This window comes from Bombyx mori, chromosome 21, assembly GCF_030269925.1.
Source record: "Bombyx mori chromosome 21, ASM3026992v2".
Classification (NCBI taxonomy): Eukaryota; Metazoa; Arthropoda; class Insecta; order Lepidoptera; family Bombycidae; genus Bombyx; species Bombyx mori.
The window spans coordinates 4018954-4035112 of record NC_085127.1 but is presented as its reverse complement, the minus strand read 5'-3'; the positions used below and the strand labels follow the sequence as shown (position 1 = coordinate 4035112).

Genomic DNA, 16159 nt, shown 5'->3' with positions numbered 1-16159 from the left:
CAATAGTAAATCATTGACTTACAAAAAGGATAACTGTTTAGTTGTTATTAGAAAAATTGGTTGTTATCTTGAACTTGGTAATAGTTGTCAAAACTTGGTAATTGGAACATCGGCATAGTGGTGTCGCTCGATATGAGTACACCAGCCGTTCTTATAGCCTGAAGGCTATGAAGACTTCAAAATATTTCTGTTTCTTGAAAATAAATCTATTTCTTCCTTTTATTACAGACAAAACATAACAAAATAACAGTAATTGATGTACAACAGACAGACAACTGTGTAATGACGCATTTCACGAAGTCAACGACTTCAAATATTTACGTCAGTATTTTTTTGTCTTAAGATCATTAAAATTATCTACAACAGTTCGCTTCTGGTTAGTTTTTTGACGCATCGACTCGTCGCTGTTTCGTTAATCAGCAAGCAGCGTTTCTTGGTAATTATACTTTACTTGAATGATACTGTTATATTCAAGACACCGACATGAGTACAAGATCACTGACCTGATCATTAAGAATAAAGTTTGTTTCATTAAAAATATGTTTTTATCTTCTTTTTTTTTTTATTGTAACACGCACTTATTCTTCAGTAGTAGGTTTGATCGCACGAGCTCGCATGAAGCTATTAAATATCGGTTCAAGTTAGAAGCTTTGTGTTTATAAGTTTTCCTACCTACTAATTCCGTAAATATCATTTTTGTGACTGAAATAGGATCTTATGGCGATAAATGAAAGTCAAAATCTTATAAAACTTATAATAATATTACTGCGAAATTATCCATTAGCGTGAATTTATTCGAAATATAGATTATGGTTCATCGCTACGTAACGTCGTAGCAGCCCCGAATAAAGAAATAAAGATGAAGAAACGGGCTGGACAAGTCAACAAACAAGGACAATAAAAATATTAAAATGTTCGGACTACAATTCCTTTAATACCAGTCTGAACTATCTTGAATTATGAACCCACAGTTGTAATTAACACCGTTAACCCTATTTTTGCCACGAAGCATTCATATAATGCAGTTTGAAGGAAAAATAGCTTTTATTCCAATCCGATCGAGGCTAGTAAATCACGTCTCAAGATTAATTCATTCAATATCGTTTCAATTATTATTTTTAGTTATATTTTTTTACAAATACAGTAGTTTAGTCACACTTTAATTTAGAGTTTTGAAAGATAGCGTGGGCTTTACATACAATAGCTTGGCTGTGGCTCTAACATTGCCGATATCCATGAGCGAGTTAATAAGGCAATTAAAATGTATATTTATGAACTAAGGTGGAGTAGTGTAATATTAATGTTAATTATTTATATAAAAAATCGCTCAAGTCTAACGATTGCACCGTCGTCTTTAACCCTAAACCGCCACTAAACGTCGCGAGTTAAAGTTTTCGTTTCACATCACGTCCCACCCGTCGATGGCTCTCAGAGGAGGCCCATTCTTCCCATTCGTTTTATAAGTATTCAATAGTGTTCCCATTTTGTACCTACTTAAGCACCACCGGCATGCTTCTATAGAGACGTGTTTACCGCTGGTTTGTATTTCTGGATATTTATATTTGATAGGCGCTTTTTGTAGTTTAATTGTTCTTAGTATCGGTTTTTCTCTTATTATTATCGTCTATTTCGAGTTTTAAATGCACTTTCAGTGTATTTTTGTCCGTCTTTTTGGGTTTGTCAACTAATCTAGGTATATTTTTCAAGGATAGATTCTCTTCATTTTGAAAATGTGGTTAGTGCTTTGAATTTATATTTTTCACGCCCTCGAAACATCTAAGGGGCTGTTTGATTTCGGAAATTGTGATAGGATGTAAATTGGAAAGTGACGTTTCTGAACAATTATAGATACAAAGGTCGATGCTCATATGTTCCCTACAGATTCGATAGAATTTTCGGTGAAATCTTAAGATTGGCCAAGCGGGTGATCCTACGGAGTTTGTTACTGATCGAATCAAAATCAAAGATCGGCCAGTAAGGCCTGTTTTGTTTATGAAGGACTGTCAAAAAAAAAAAAAAAAACTTTAAAATCTGATTCCAACTATTGTTATATAATTTTTGGCTTCACACTTTGATAGAAATTGAAACTACAGACATTGTCAGTTGAATACGACGATAATAACTTAATATGTTCTACGCGATATTCACTTTCGCCTGTCGATCCAAAAATATGATCTTCCTTATTGAATTAAAATTGATTGTTATTCACACATTTATTATTTGTGGTAGATGCTTTAACGATAATGCATTTGGATAATGGAACAATTCGAACCGATAAATTCGACGTAACATTAGCGAAAGTAATTAGTCGACCAAATTATAGAACAGAAGCAACGGCGGCGCCTCAAGTTCAGACCGCGCTCACTCAATTACCTGTTTTCGTATTTAGTTTGGAGCTCTTTCCGGCTTCATGTTATAATGTTAGCGATTACCGTTTATGAATAATAGTTAATGGAGAAACGGAAGTAATTACCGAACTATTGTGGCACGGTTTTAATACATATTATTGTTAGAAATGTTTATAGAAATATGTGTTTAGATGGAAAGTTTAGTTGTTGTCTCGTAATGCATTCGATACGGTTGTCGGGCGACGTCACCTTCGCCCCACGATGTTTCCGCAAAATTACGACATGACTCTAGTCGAAATTTGAAAAGACCCTGACGGTGATATTAATCTGGTTCACAACATGCTCTGTTATAGGTATAGATCACTGCAAGAGATATATGTGAAATAGGGATGATACTTTATTTATGGGACAGAACTGATCGAGGACATAACCAGGAAGGAACGATGTTTCTACGGGCAACCATAACAATACTCGGATATATCATAAGCACACACTTAGTTATTTTTAACAACACCGCTACTTAGTTCTAGATTCTAGACATTAGATGAATGCGAATTCACGAGATTCTTAAATAAACATTATTTCATAGACAAAGCACTAAAACACTAAACTAACACTAAACTATTTATGGCATATCGTAGGAGATTACATACCGCTTTCTGGATTGATTTGGGTTAAAGAATAAAAACGCAAATTATGTAATCATTCGTGTGTAAGTACCAACGTCCTGGTTATTTGTACGTTAGGCAATCACAATGTGGCAGTGCCATAATAGACTAAAGATAGCAGAAAACTATTGCGATTCATTTTGCTTAATAAGCGACATTTATCTTTGTAATTAAAGGCGCGTTTTATTTGGTATCAGCATCAACAGTTCGAGGCTTTTAATTGAACTTTAATAAGTTTAGTTTCCATCCAATTAGCTGAAAAAGATTTTTGTCATGTTGTTTTCCAAATTCTAAACTTTAAATGGCCCTCCTGTAAGAGTCCTCCAGTAAAGAATTCTATTTCAATTTTCACGATTTTTTTACTGATGGTAGGACCTCATGTGAGTCTGCTCGGGTAGATACCACCACCTCGTCTATTTCTACGTAATGCGTTTCGGCTTGAAGGGTGGGGCAGCCGTTGCAACTATACTGAGACCTTAGAACTTATATCTCAAGGTGGGTGGCGGATTTGCGTTGTAAATATCTATGGGCTTCAGTAACCACTTAACACCAGGTGGGTTGTGAGCTCGCCCACCCATCTAAGCAATAAAAAAAATTAAAAACGATTGATGGCTGCATCAACTTTGTTCACGGAATGCGATGGCCGCATTAAACTGGACTAAGTTTGTGCTTGTTATATTTATTCACTATGACCATAGAAAAAAAAAAACGATTAGATCATTAAAGTTCTGTTGTCATGTAATATTTCAAAACAGGATTTACGCTTTGATGTCACCGCAGTTTCCATATAACAATGGGCAATTATGTCGTTTTGTACATTTTACTTGTGTTGTTATCTTCTAACTCTAACCGTCGGTTTTGGGGCGCGAGATTTGTCTTAGCGAGATGCAACTATGACATTAAATATTGCTTATTTTCACGTCACAATTTAAAACCGTTATCCACCTTAAGGCACAAGGGCGAAGGCTCAATTTTGTTGTTTGACGGCTGTAATAAAGATGGTAAGAGGTCTTGTGATTCCGCACGGGTAGGTACCATCACCCTACCTATTTTTGCCGTGAAGCACTAATGCGTTTCGGTTTGAACGGCGGGGCAGCCGTTACACTGTTACAAGTGAGACTTCGTCCAACCATCTAAGCAATAAAAAAACCCGTTTAAATAGGATCTAACTAAACCACTACGTTGCGGTGGTAATACGCAGTATCTTAATACCTACACGCACAGACATCGTCGTGGTCTCAAAACTAACGTGTCTCGTTAACTTGCTCTATAACAAGCGGACATAAAGAAATTATCCTTTTTTTTCTCGCCATTTACATTAAGGAATCTTGAAAAAAAATACCCGAAAAAAAGAACGTACGTTGTATCTTTGACATTTCAAAAGCTTCGGCTCATAATCTGACAGTGAATGCGCTGCGACAGATGCTCTCCGGGCTAAGCAAAAATATACATCGCGTGAAAAATATTCTCGTATTCCCGAGCTACGTAATGCAGTAGTGTGTCACCTTGCCACTTTGATACCCGCCCGTTGTAGACTTGTGAGACTTCCGAATGATGGATGTTAGGAAGTATTTTTTGTAAGGATTAAAACAAAATCGCGCGATGGTTAGAAGCTATCGAGCTGTTTGTTCTCTTTTAAGGAGGCTACAAGTTCCAGATAGGGTACAAGCAACTTTTTGGAATGAAGTTCCTTATGGGACGATGCGAGGGGTACCCTAACCGTGAAAAAACGTCCGTAACGTAAGATTTTTATTAGTAATGCACACAGTGTACGACTTAACTTTGTAATAACGTACAAAAAATAATATATTTTTTTATCATTCATTGACCACGATCTCAGAGCGTTCGTTTGCGCAATACACTAACTCTTATGCGAACAACCGTGAATGAAGTGTACCACAATAAGTTCGCACGTTACCGAATGACCGTGGGTTGTTGCGAAACCTCTAGTTTTATTTTTTTTATACCTCGAATAGAACTTAAAATTAACATTTTTAGACCTATGGAGGCCTATGTCGAGCAGTGGACGTCTCTGTGGGCTGATAGAATAGAATAAATTGTATCGAAGCTAATTTTTATTTCTTTACTAAGTCTGATTGTTAAAACTATGCTACGTTAAAAAATGACTATATTTTTTTTGTAAATAGTGAGTTGATGTCAAATAACAAAAAAGGGTCTATTTATTAAGGCTTTATGACAGGGATGCCGAGATGCTCACGTGCATTCTTCGTTAATAATATTGCGACTTAATTGATTTTACAAATTTACCTAAATTTTTTAGTCACCTTTAAAATAACTACCAAAAACAATTACATAGAAAACGGTAGATGTGTGATGTGACGTAGTTAGTAAGTCCTATTGCGCAAAATTCTAACTGAATTCTTTCAAAGAATAATATGTAAGGACGTTTTCAGATACAATGCGTCAGAATAGAAAGCCCCGTCGTCTCTACGCTCTATTCACCGACTCAATCCTAACAATACACTATGGATATGCTTTGTGTACGTAATAAGCGAATATAAGTGTAAGCCAGATGTCGGTAAGGGGGGGAAGTCCCTAAAAATTTCATATGGAAAAACGAAACGTGGTGGTCGTACTTTAAGCGCGCATGTGTTTATTATGGCTTCTAATCTTGGTAAATACAATTTTCATTGTTCGTAATAAAGTCGCAATAAAAGGGTACCCGTGCCGGTACGGAAGGAAGGGTGCGACTGGCCCGTGGTTCCGAGCGCCTAAAGACGTACCCAAACAGGACTTGGCCTAATAGGATGGAAAGTATAATATGTTTGTTAGGGTTTTTGTTTTGCTGACGGTACTTTTAAAAGTTCATTGTACGATGAACAAAAAAATATTTTTTTATTGTTTACAATTGAATTTAATCTTTTTTTCTCGTATTTGTGGATGTTAATATACTGTTACGACGGTAAGAGTAACGTCATCGCCAGAGTATCGCCGAATAGTCGAACGAATATCGATAGATCAAGTAGCACCTAAAACGCTCGAGAAGTACAACGCCATCTATTGTCAGATAGCGGAAACACAATACTCGGAATGTGTGGAATATTCTTGATAATTCTCGGGATTTAGTATCGGCTATAAAAGCGTTGCAAAGATGGCCCACAGTCAGCCAATAATCGGAACTACTCGAAGCGAAACAGCGACCTGAAGCGAAGTGGGAGAAGCGAATTGAGAGTTTTAAAGTGTTTTTTTTGAGTGTTTTAAGTGATCTAAGTGTTGAATACAGTATTAACTTGTAATTCGGTAGAATTTTATTTATCCAGAACCCCAGCGCGTAACAATACCTAATGGTGTTATTTAAAAGCGATGTTATGACTTGAATCTCGCATTTATGGTTGTAAACTACACAAATAGTACTGGTATAATTTTATTATTATTGCACTAAAGCACAATAATATTATTAGCATTCTTAACTGAATATAACTGCATTTTATAAGGTACCGCGTAATTACACCGCGTTTCAGATTAAAATCTTAATATTTATCACAAAAAATACGTTGTTTTTTTTATTATTATTTATTTGGAATTCGCCCTTTTATCCATTTCTAGGTTAACTGGACTAATTCAAATTCATACTTTAATCTTTGATTCATAAAACTTTCCATTTTTGAATGTATCTTAGGAAGCACAACTAAGATTTTTAATTTTATTTTGGTTAGATAGATAGTCTCTCTATTCAGTATGATTCGGAGCTAAATAGCTTGCACCACTGACAACGTATTCCCATGCAAATTTATCACTGGTGGTAGGACCTCTTGTAAGTCCGCACGGGTAGGTACCATCACCCCGTCTATGCCTACCGTGAAGCAGTAATGCGTTTCGGTTTGAAGGGTGGGGTAGCCGTTGTAACTATACTGAGACCTTAGAACTTATATCTCAAGTTGGGTGGCGCATTTACATTGTAGATGTCTATGGGCTCCAATAACCACTTAACACCAGGTGGGCTGTGAGCTCGTCCACCCACCTATGCAATAAAAAAAAAACTAGTTTGTATACAATTTATAGTCACATTTAAATAAACGATTGTTTGGTTGTAAATTTGCCAATCAAATCAAGAATCCAAATATTTTCGTTTAGATATAATAAAAAAAAAAACTATTTAACTCAAATTGTAGTTGAATTTGATATTGGATTCCATTCGAACTGGGTATTCTGCTCTGAAGTTATGTAGATGAAAATACTTTAACTCAGTAAACATTTTGAATGGTTTCAGAATATTATATTCGTATATTAAAAATGTTTGTGAATGTACAAATTAAGAGAACTAGCTACGCCCACGGTTATGCTTGTAACTATACTTGAGACCTTACAAATTATATCTCAAGATGGGTGGCGCATTTAAGTTGTAGATGTCTATGGGCTCCAGTAACCACTTAACACCAGGTGGACTGTGAGCTCGTCCACCCATCTAAGCAATAAAAAAAAAAGAACGCTAGGAAATTAATTTTTAAATGACACAATGTATCAGCGCGATTTAGAAAATCAATGACGTCATCTATCCAGTACAACTGTTTCCTCGTCGAGCTCGTCAATTACGACAAAGAGTTTGAGGAGCGAACTAACCCATAGATACATCCCACTGAGTTTCTCGCCGATCCTTTTCAGTAGGTCGTGACTCCGATCCGGTCCTAGATCCGTGAAACACTGCTCTTGCTAGGTTGGGCTAGTGTTATCAAATTCTCCCAGATTGAGCCCGTGAGCTCATCTACTCCGTCCTGGCGTAGCTGGCCCCTCAGGCTACCAGCGAACAGGTAGGTTAAAATAACTCAACATGAACTTTGAATATCTCAATTTACACATATGGGATTACAGGGGATACGTTCCTAGGTGACAAAATAAAAACATACTTCGGTATAATTGTAATAAGGTCTAGTTTATTTTTTGGAGTTTACTCCTTTAGAATCGATTTACATATATAGGCCCGGGGTATGAAAATTATGGGGACCAAAATCGTACTAGCATGTCACACGAAATGCGTTATGCGCCTGATTGGCTCCTGATTGCGTGATGCGTGCGCGCGCCAATCAAAATCGTACTAGCATGTCACACGAAATGCGTTATGCGCCTGATTGGCTCCTGATTGCGTGATGCGTGCGCGCGCCAATCAGGAGCCAACGCGCGGCCGCGTTATTGCAGGTGACGCCGGGCTGCTGCGCCGGCAGTCCGCCACAAAGCCTCGTACTGATCGCGCGTTTCTCTCATTATTGTATTTTCATATATTTGTTAGTCGTTTGTTTTGTGTCTCGTTAATTTGTTAATAATCTGTAGTGTATCGTGTTGTCGTAATATAGAACTATTTCTCGTATTGTTTCGTTTAATTTTTTATATCCAGTAAACTCCAGTCGTGCGTCGGAGCGGACACACACACTTTTTTTTTTATTGGTCCACTTGATGACCCGTTTACAAAGGATATTCGGTCGGATACCTACACACTGGAGTCCTTTTTATCAGTGTGTAGATGCCGATTAGATCCGCGTTTAAAGAAATCTTTAGCCGCGAATATAGGAACTGGAGTCGCGTTTTTCAAAATCCGCGAATAGTGAAAACGCGAATGAAGGAAGCGCGAATAAAGAGATTTTCCTGTATTCCGTTCACTTCTAAAAGTCATTTACGATCGGTCAGTCTCATTTCGTAAATCCATCCTAAGAGCTCCGATGCCATATTTATTTCTTTTTTTTGTTAAGGAAAAACGTTTATTTATTACTCGTCAAAAGGTGGAGGCAACACTGTTTTCCTTTCTAGCGGAACAAACATTATGAAGATTGCGAGATAATAAATTATATTATCGTCTCGTTGATTGGTTTAGTATTTCCATCATCAGTTTGCGTTCACTGAACTGTCTATAGATGTATTGATATATGTATTTTTTTAAATACATTTTCTTAAGGCTATGCTTGTTTAAAGAAAATGTTTGAGCAAGTTTTTTGAGTACACAAATTCTTTGTTAGCGCTATGAGTTTATAGTTCAAAATGCAATAACATTGGCTGTTTGTACTTAATGTCAGTGCGTGCAATGAACAGTGCTTCCTAAACTCTTATTTATTGAAAGGGCCCTAATTTAACTCTTTCACTGCCATGTAGGTCACGGGTGCCCTACGTGGCGCATACTTACTTACTACTACACTATAGACAAATAATATTAAAGACAAACAATTTTCTTGATCTCTTGTGAGTCCGCACAGGTACGCACCACTACACTGACTATTTCTGCGGTGAAGCAGTAATGCGTTTCGGTTTGAAGGGTGGGGAAGCTGTTGTTGTAACCTTACCAAGACCTTAGAACTCATATCTCAAGATGGGTGGCGGCATTTACGTTGTAGATGTCTATGGACTCCGGTAACCATTTAACACCGGGTGGTCTGTGAGCTCGTCCACTAATCTATGCAATAAAATATGTAAAAAAAATGACTAGTTTTTAAAAAACGAACAAACCTATTAGTACCTAAGAAACATTCAGTTAGCGAGATTGTTGAAATAGGTCGTCGCTTAAGTATGTTTGGAAATCGCCACAACGATTCATATTTAATTTATGTTCATACCAAAATGATTATTAATTCAAAGCTCCGTAATTATACTTAGATCAATAATGGAAGATAATGCCGTGCGAAACGACCGATGTCCCGTAGTTAAAGTAAGGACGTATGTTTCATACAAACGTATCTACATTAGAAAGAGTATTTTAAGGATCAATTCCTTTTATTGAGTAAAGGTACGGTGTATTTTATATTCGAGTTTGTACAACGAAAACGCTGTTTGATGTTTGATGTATTTAAGCGGGTGGCTCAGCATTATCTGTCCTATTTTCGTTTTGAATATTAGCATAAAAAGTCTTTATATTGTTACGCGCTGGGGTTCGGGATAAATAAAAAACTATACCGATGTACAAATTAACACTGTATTAGCACTTGGAACACTAAAATTCTCTATTCGCTTCTTCCGCTTCGCTTCAGGTGATCCGTTCGCTGTTTCGCTTCGAGTAGTTCCGATTACTGACTAACTGCGTGCCATCTCTGCAACGCTTTTATAGTCGAGACGAAATCCCTTGAATCGTCGAGAATATTTCATACAAGTCGAGTATTGTGTGTTTCCGCTATCTGACAACAGATGGCGTTCTACTTTTCGAGCGTTCTAGATGCTACTAGATCCTTCGATATTCGATCGACTATTCGGCGATAGATGGAGTTTCTCTTACCGGCGTAACAATATTTTTCCTAATAATGGTGGTAGGACCTCTTGTGAGTCCGCACAGTACCAACAACCTGCCTATTTCTGCCGTGAAGCAGTAATGCGTTTCGGTTTGAAGGGTGGGTGGGGCAGGTGTGTTGTATCGTAAAAACTGAGATTTGGACTCATGTGTCAAGGTGAGCGTGGGTGGCGGCATTTACGTTGTACACGTTTACGGGCTTCCATTTAACACTAGGTGGGCCTTGAGCTCGTCCACCCATCTAAGCAACTCAAAAAAACTCTGACGTTCCAAAAGAACGTAACCGAACAGAGCAGTATTTTATAGACGAAAACAAATGAGATGTTGAATAATCGAATCGGCCAGAAAATTAGAACCGCCAAAAAAAAAAAAAATATTTCGTTAAAGAAACATAAGAAAAATAAGACATATCAACATAAGCACGTTTCACAACCGAGTCCTTCATTATAAAAGAATCATCTAACAACAACACATATTTTCTGATTTACGTTCGTCTATTCCGTTCCCTAACACGATACGTGTTAGCGAAAACACGCGACCATCTGCTTTGTACGATCCGGAATCAGTTGACCTCCGATACACCCGGAATTTGATTAATGCGTAAAGGGAATGGAAGGCCGTCACGGGTCACCCGGCTTGGGCCGTAGTGATAAGTTTCGCGGAAAATGCTATCGGCCAAGGAGCCGTGCGTTCGTATGAGAAAAACGGTGACTGTATCACGGTATAATCGATTTAAGGGGATGTCTTTGCGATAGTAATTAGATGTATAAAATCACATCTGTTATTGCTAGTAAGTGTAAAGCAGTGGTTTCCAAATTTATTTTGTCTACTACCCACTTTGAGAATAAATTATTTTTTAGCGCCCCCATTTTTTCACCTACTTAGAAACCACTATAGCGAGAGCTCAGTCGGTGTCTAGGAGTCCTCCTAGATGAAATTACAAATCGCCTCCCAAGCCTCTACACAACGCCCCCATTTTTTTCTGGGTCTATTACCGCCCCCACTAAGCATGCAGCGCCCGCAAGGAGGCGTTATCACCCACTTTGAGAAAGGCTGGTGTAAAGGAATGAAACTCTATTTTTGCATTGCACGTAATGTAAAACAAAATCAGATAATGTACGGGGCTCAGGACATGCTTTTTAATTGCTGCGCCTTAAGTGATTATCACGTCAAGTATTTTGTATAAAGATTATCCCGCTCATCAAATTAGAATGCGTGTCTACTTTAGGGTAGATAATATGCAAAAAGAAACCAACGCTAGTCGGGCTTATGTATTTTTTAATTGTTTTTTAACGGTTCAAAAATACTATATCTATATTTGTTATGTCAAATTAAGATTCGACATTAATACTCTGAACGGCTCATCACGCTCAAACAAATGAACAGACAGGATAAAAGTTGATCAGGACAAAAACCGGTATAATTTTCAAATCTATTGACCTCCTTCGGACACGACCGAATTGGCAAGAACGAACTGCGAATAGGAAAATAATGCACGGTATTCGCACAGAACCGTGCTCCGACACCGATTTATTAAAAAGAGTCGTATTCGATCGCGCGAGTCGCATTGTAATCGCCGTATTGAGAGTAAGCATTCAATCAGTGTTGTGAATACGTAGCAGGGTTGGTTATTGCAACTGGAAAACATCATACCCGCAAATAGATTCGCCAGTACCAGTAGCAGTCGAAGTCTATTTCAGTCACGAAGCAACATCGCGTTTCAGTTTGATGGATACGACAGCCCTTACGCAAAAGAAATGCGAAATCCGACCTCATTTCTCAAGGTGGGTGGCGGCATTCCCGTTATATACTCTATGAGCTCTGGTAGCTACTTAATCCACAGATGAGCCATCAGCTCGTGTTTATATCGAGAGCAGTAAAACATATCGACGTTTGAAAGGCAAACGTGACTAGGAGACAATAACTGCTTTGTACATAAATGATAGGCAATAAACATATTCGATGCGCAAAAAATATATATTTTTATGTCTATGTTTACGCAAATTCACATGTAATTATTACTCTGTAACAACGAAATTGTTTATCTGTATAAAATCAGTACGAAGCAGTAATAATCTATCTTAATGTTCAGTTTTGTCACTCATTACTCTGTACGCTCTCTGCCCAAGCGCCTCTCACGCGAACGGGCGCGTCTTCAGTACACTTCAATCAAACTTGGATATAATTAAATGTTCTAATTCAGACTAAATACAATTGTTCATAAGAAGTCAGTGCTTTTATTACTCAGACTATCAGTACGCTGCGTGCGATCCAGCCGAGCCCGTCTGGTGGCCCATGAAATTCAGTAACCACGCTCATTCGACCGCCATATTCAACAGTCTATTAAAATCATTTCAATCCTACAGCTACTAGCTAGATTCTGCTACAGCTAGATTCGTTAAAATAAATTTTGTTTTCAGGTATTTCAACTTTAAATTAGTCTACTGTAAAGTTCACGCATTGTCGCTTAGTCACGTTTGCCTTTCAAGCGTCGATATAAATCCAGTTTTCATCAACGATATAAAGGAGACGGGTCTGTGTACATAAATACAATATAAAAATTGTGGAATTCAGTCGAAACATTTGAGCGTCGATAACCCGCCGCGCCACTCAATATCGATAATAAAATAAAGTATTGGATTTTCACGTGTGTTTACCGTTTGCATACGAGGGGAACTACGGAACGGCCTCTGAATATTCTGTATGTTATAATGGTTTTTAAAATAAAATACCCAGTGGCCCGCTCCGGCTTAGCTCGGACGAAACGTTATACCCCTGAAGTGCATCACGGTAATTATATTTGTATTGCCCGTCTATTGCATCAGCGTATATGCTTATAGTCTATGAATTGATTGCAGATACACTGCCATATCTGGTGAATAAGGACGTGGCTCTATGGTATTTGTTGAGTTTTTGGTGAAAAATTCGTATAAAAAGATGGGAAGGCGCGTTATAGTGTTACAAAAAAAAAATTCAACTAATTTAGCTTTTTCCGCTGAATTTGATCTTTTAAACGCCACAACAACGCGATAGTTTGAAGAAAACAGTAGATTTTGACTTTTGATCGACTTTGGCGTGGTTTTTTCGGATTCAGAGTTTGAAGGCCCCACTTCGAAGTTTGTTTGCACGTTTGCATGACAAACTCGTAAATCCACATCTCGTCACCAGCAGCAATCGGAAGCCGGAATTGATTCTAGCACGTTCTCAGCGATTCTTATGCGATTGAATTTCTGAAGAAAATCCAAGTCTTTTGGGACTAGCCGAGCAGCAACATGTTTGATACCCAAACGATTATTTAAAATAGTACGGATCCTGAATCACAGAAATTACGGCGGCTATCTCTCAAATTTGAATGAGGATTCTCAGTCACTATTTTCGTCACTTTTGGCATTTTAACTTTAGTGGTAGAGGTCGATGGCCTACCAGCGCGGCGAAATTCATCCATTACTCATAAGCACGTGTTCTTGACAAAGTATATTCACCGTAAGCCTTCTGTAACATTTTCAGTGATTCCGAAAACGAAATTCCATTGGCGATGCAAGATTTAAGACAAACTTTTTGTTCGATGTTTTTTCCATTATGATATTCGCAATACAAATTAGATATGCTATAACTCTTATATTAGATATGCTATAACGTATTTAATATAAATAAAAAATGCGACTGCGCGCCAAAATGGAAAACAGTTGTGCCAATCTAACAACAAAAAAAAGTAATATGGAATTTTCTGCCATAAACAAATCATCCATTCGCGATACTTTTTTGACAGAATGTATAGAAAATATTGATTCGTGGACTGCTGTTATAAAATTGTGATTTAGACCAAATCGTCTCAAGGTGAGTTGACCTTTCCACGTTGTAATGTAAGACATCCCCGTGTAAGAGCTCTTGTAAACACATAATACCAGCTATACATATCTATAAAAACTGTAAAATAGATTCACATAATTTCAATCAACAGCAATACAATTACATACATATTATATGGTATGAAGAGTGTTGGGTAATGCTTATGTTTATCTACTTTTATATGCCATGTCTATACATGGTGTCTGCTACTACTCGTATTAGTAGTCACCGTCCTTATGGAATTAAGCATGGCCCAGACTAGGCGATGTCTATGGTGAGTTACAAGCTTTATGACGAAGAAAATAAATATTCCTTGTAATGTACTCTGCGGGTTGTATTGAAGACGGCTGACTTTTGATTCAATTCACATACTATTTTACGAAGGAAACTTTTGCAAATTCAACTTTTTTTTCTTTTCAAATATATAGTTAATTTAGTCAAATTACAACATTATGCGGTGGATGCTTCCGAAATTTTTGATGAAAAAAGGCACTCTTATCTTGAGGCGAATGTTTATGAAAAATGTTTTTTCTTTACGTCCATCCCGTGAAACCTTTCTAGAGAATTTCCTTTTTTTTCTTTCTTATAATTAGATCCCATTTACTGGAACTTAATTAAAGCCTTTCTTGCGTAACCGAGCGAAATGTTTTTGAGATGATGTCGATAGGCGGCTTTGAACTTTTATACGGGAGTGAGGATAAAAATCCATTTGGTCGAATAATATTTGGTCAAAAAATTTCGACGAGGATGGGATTCGAACCCACGCGTGCAGAGCACATTGGATTAGCAGTCCAACGCCTTAACCTCTCGGCCACCTCGTCATGCGGTGCTCAAACGAAATATCTATACCAGTTTGTAAACTAAGCCCTCCCGAAGTGTTTGCGCAGTTGTTGTATTAGGTAAATTTGTTTTTCTTTAACATTTTTTTTTTTTTATAAGAAGGCGTTCCCTCTCGTATTTTCTTATAATTTATCGATGTTCTTGTTTTGCATTAAAACTTTATTTGGATTTATGATCGCGATAACAGAAGCGGTCGGCAACAGCGGGCCGGTGTTACAGGCTCGACCTTCAAAAACCGAGGCCTGTTTTCGAATCTCACAGAAAAAGAATTAATGTAAACCCAATCTAATGTCCATCAAACTCTTATAGTACCCTGAATTATTTTTAAAGACACATAAAAAATAAATGCTTAAGTCTAAATGAACGGTCGATTAGTTCTTTTGTCGTCTATTTTATTTTTATGTACATATGAGAACGGTCAATTCGTTCCTTATCGTCTGGTTCGTGTCCGTCTTTTAGGAAGTCAAAAAAATCCTGCCGCTAGTCACGTACGCCCTCGTTTCATTTCTCTCTTTATTTTTGAATTCTTGTCAATTGTCTGTCTTAGTGTGTGTCTAGTCGTTGTAGGTCTTATGTCCTGTCAAAGAGGTTGCACGACAGTAAAGTTGGACATAGTTTAATCGCGTCTCGGGATCCCAATAATAATTCGGGAATATCCGACTGTGGAACGAAATTCGTAAAAGGATACGTGAACACATCTGTTGTGTAATTCAATAATATAATGAATATATTATGCATTTTGCTTGTAATAAATGTATATTTTAAACAATTTATAATTAAGTCATAAAGGCAGGTGACATTCTAAATTATTCGAAGGTGAATTCTAGATAGCTCTCAATTAGTTTTGACACAAACAGACGGGTGTTGTGACAATCTTTTAATCTCTTATTATACTATCTTGGTTATATTCTCAAATACACTGATTTTCTTAAATGAAAGTAAATCTAAAATGAAAACATAAACATTGTTTTGTTTTTAAGTAGTTTTTAGATCGTATTTTTAGACAGCGGCTTCACCGTGTCCCTCTTGTTAATGGTATCCATTAGCGACAGGGACTACTTACCATCAGGTCGCTGTATGTTCTTCTACTTAAAAATGCAATGATAATAATAATTTTAAGCGCGCTTTATGCAAGTCCTCGTATTTATTTTCGGTTAGTGATCCAAAAATACAATTGCCTAACATATTGACCCAAACAGCAAAGCAAACCATGATTTAACAAGACCGTCATA

At 37.3% G+C, this 16159-nt stretch overlaps 1 protein-coding gene and 1 non-coding gene across 5 annotated transcripts in view; one reads left to right on the top strand and one right to left on the bottom strand.

Annotated features, from left to right (window-relative positions):
• The window catches only part of LOC101741158 (furin-like protease 2), a 310342-nt gene that overhangs the window by 210539 nt on the left and 83644 nt on the right, over nucleotides 1-16159 (top strand). The window lies entirely within an intron of this gene.
• Nucleotides 14827-14908, bottom strand: TRNAS-GCU (transfer RNA serine (anticodon GCU)). The gene has a single exon. It is a non-coding gene; the product is annotated as a tRNA-Ser (tRNA).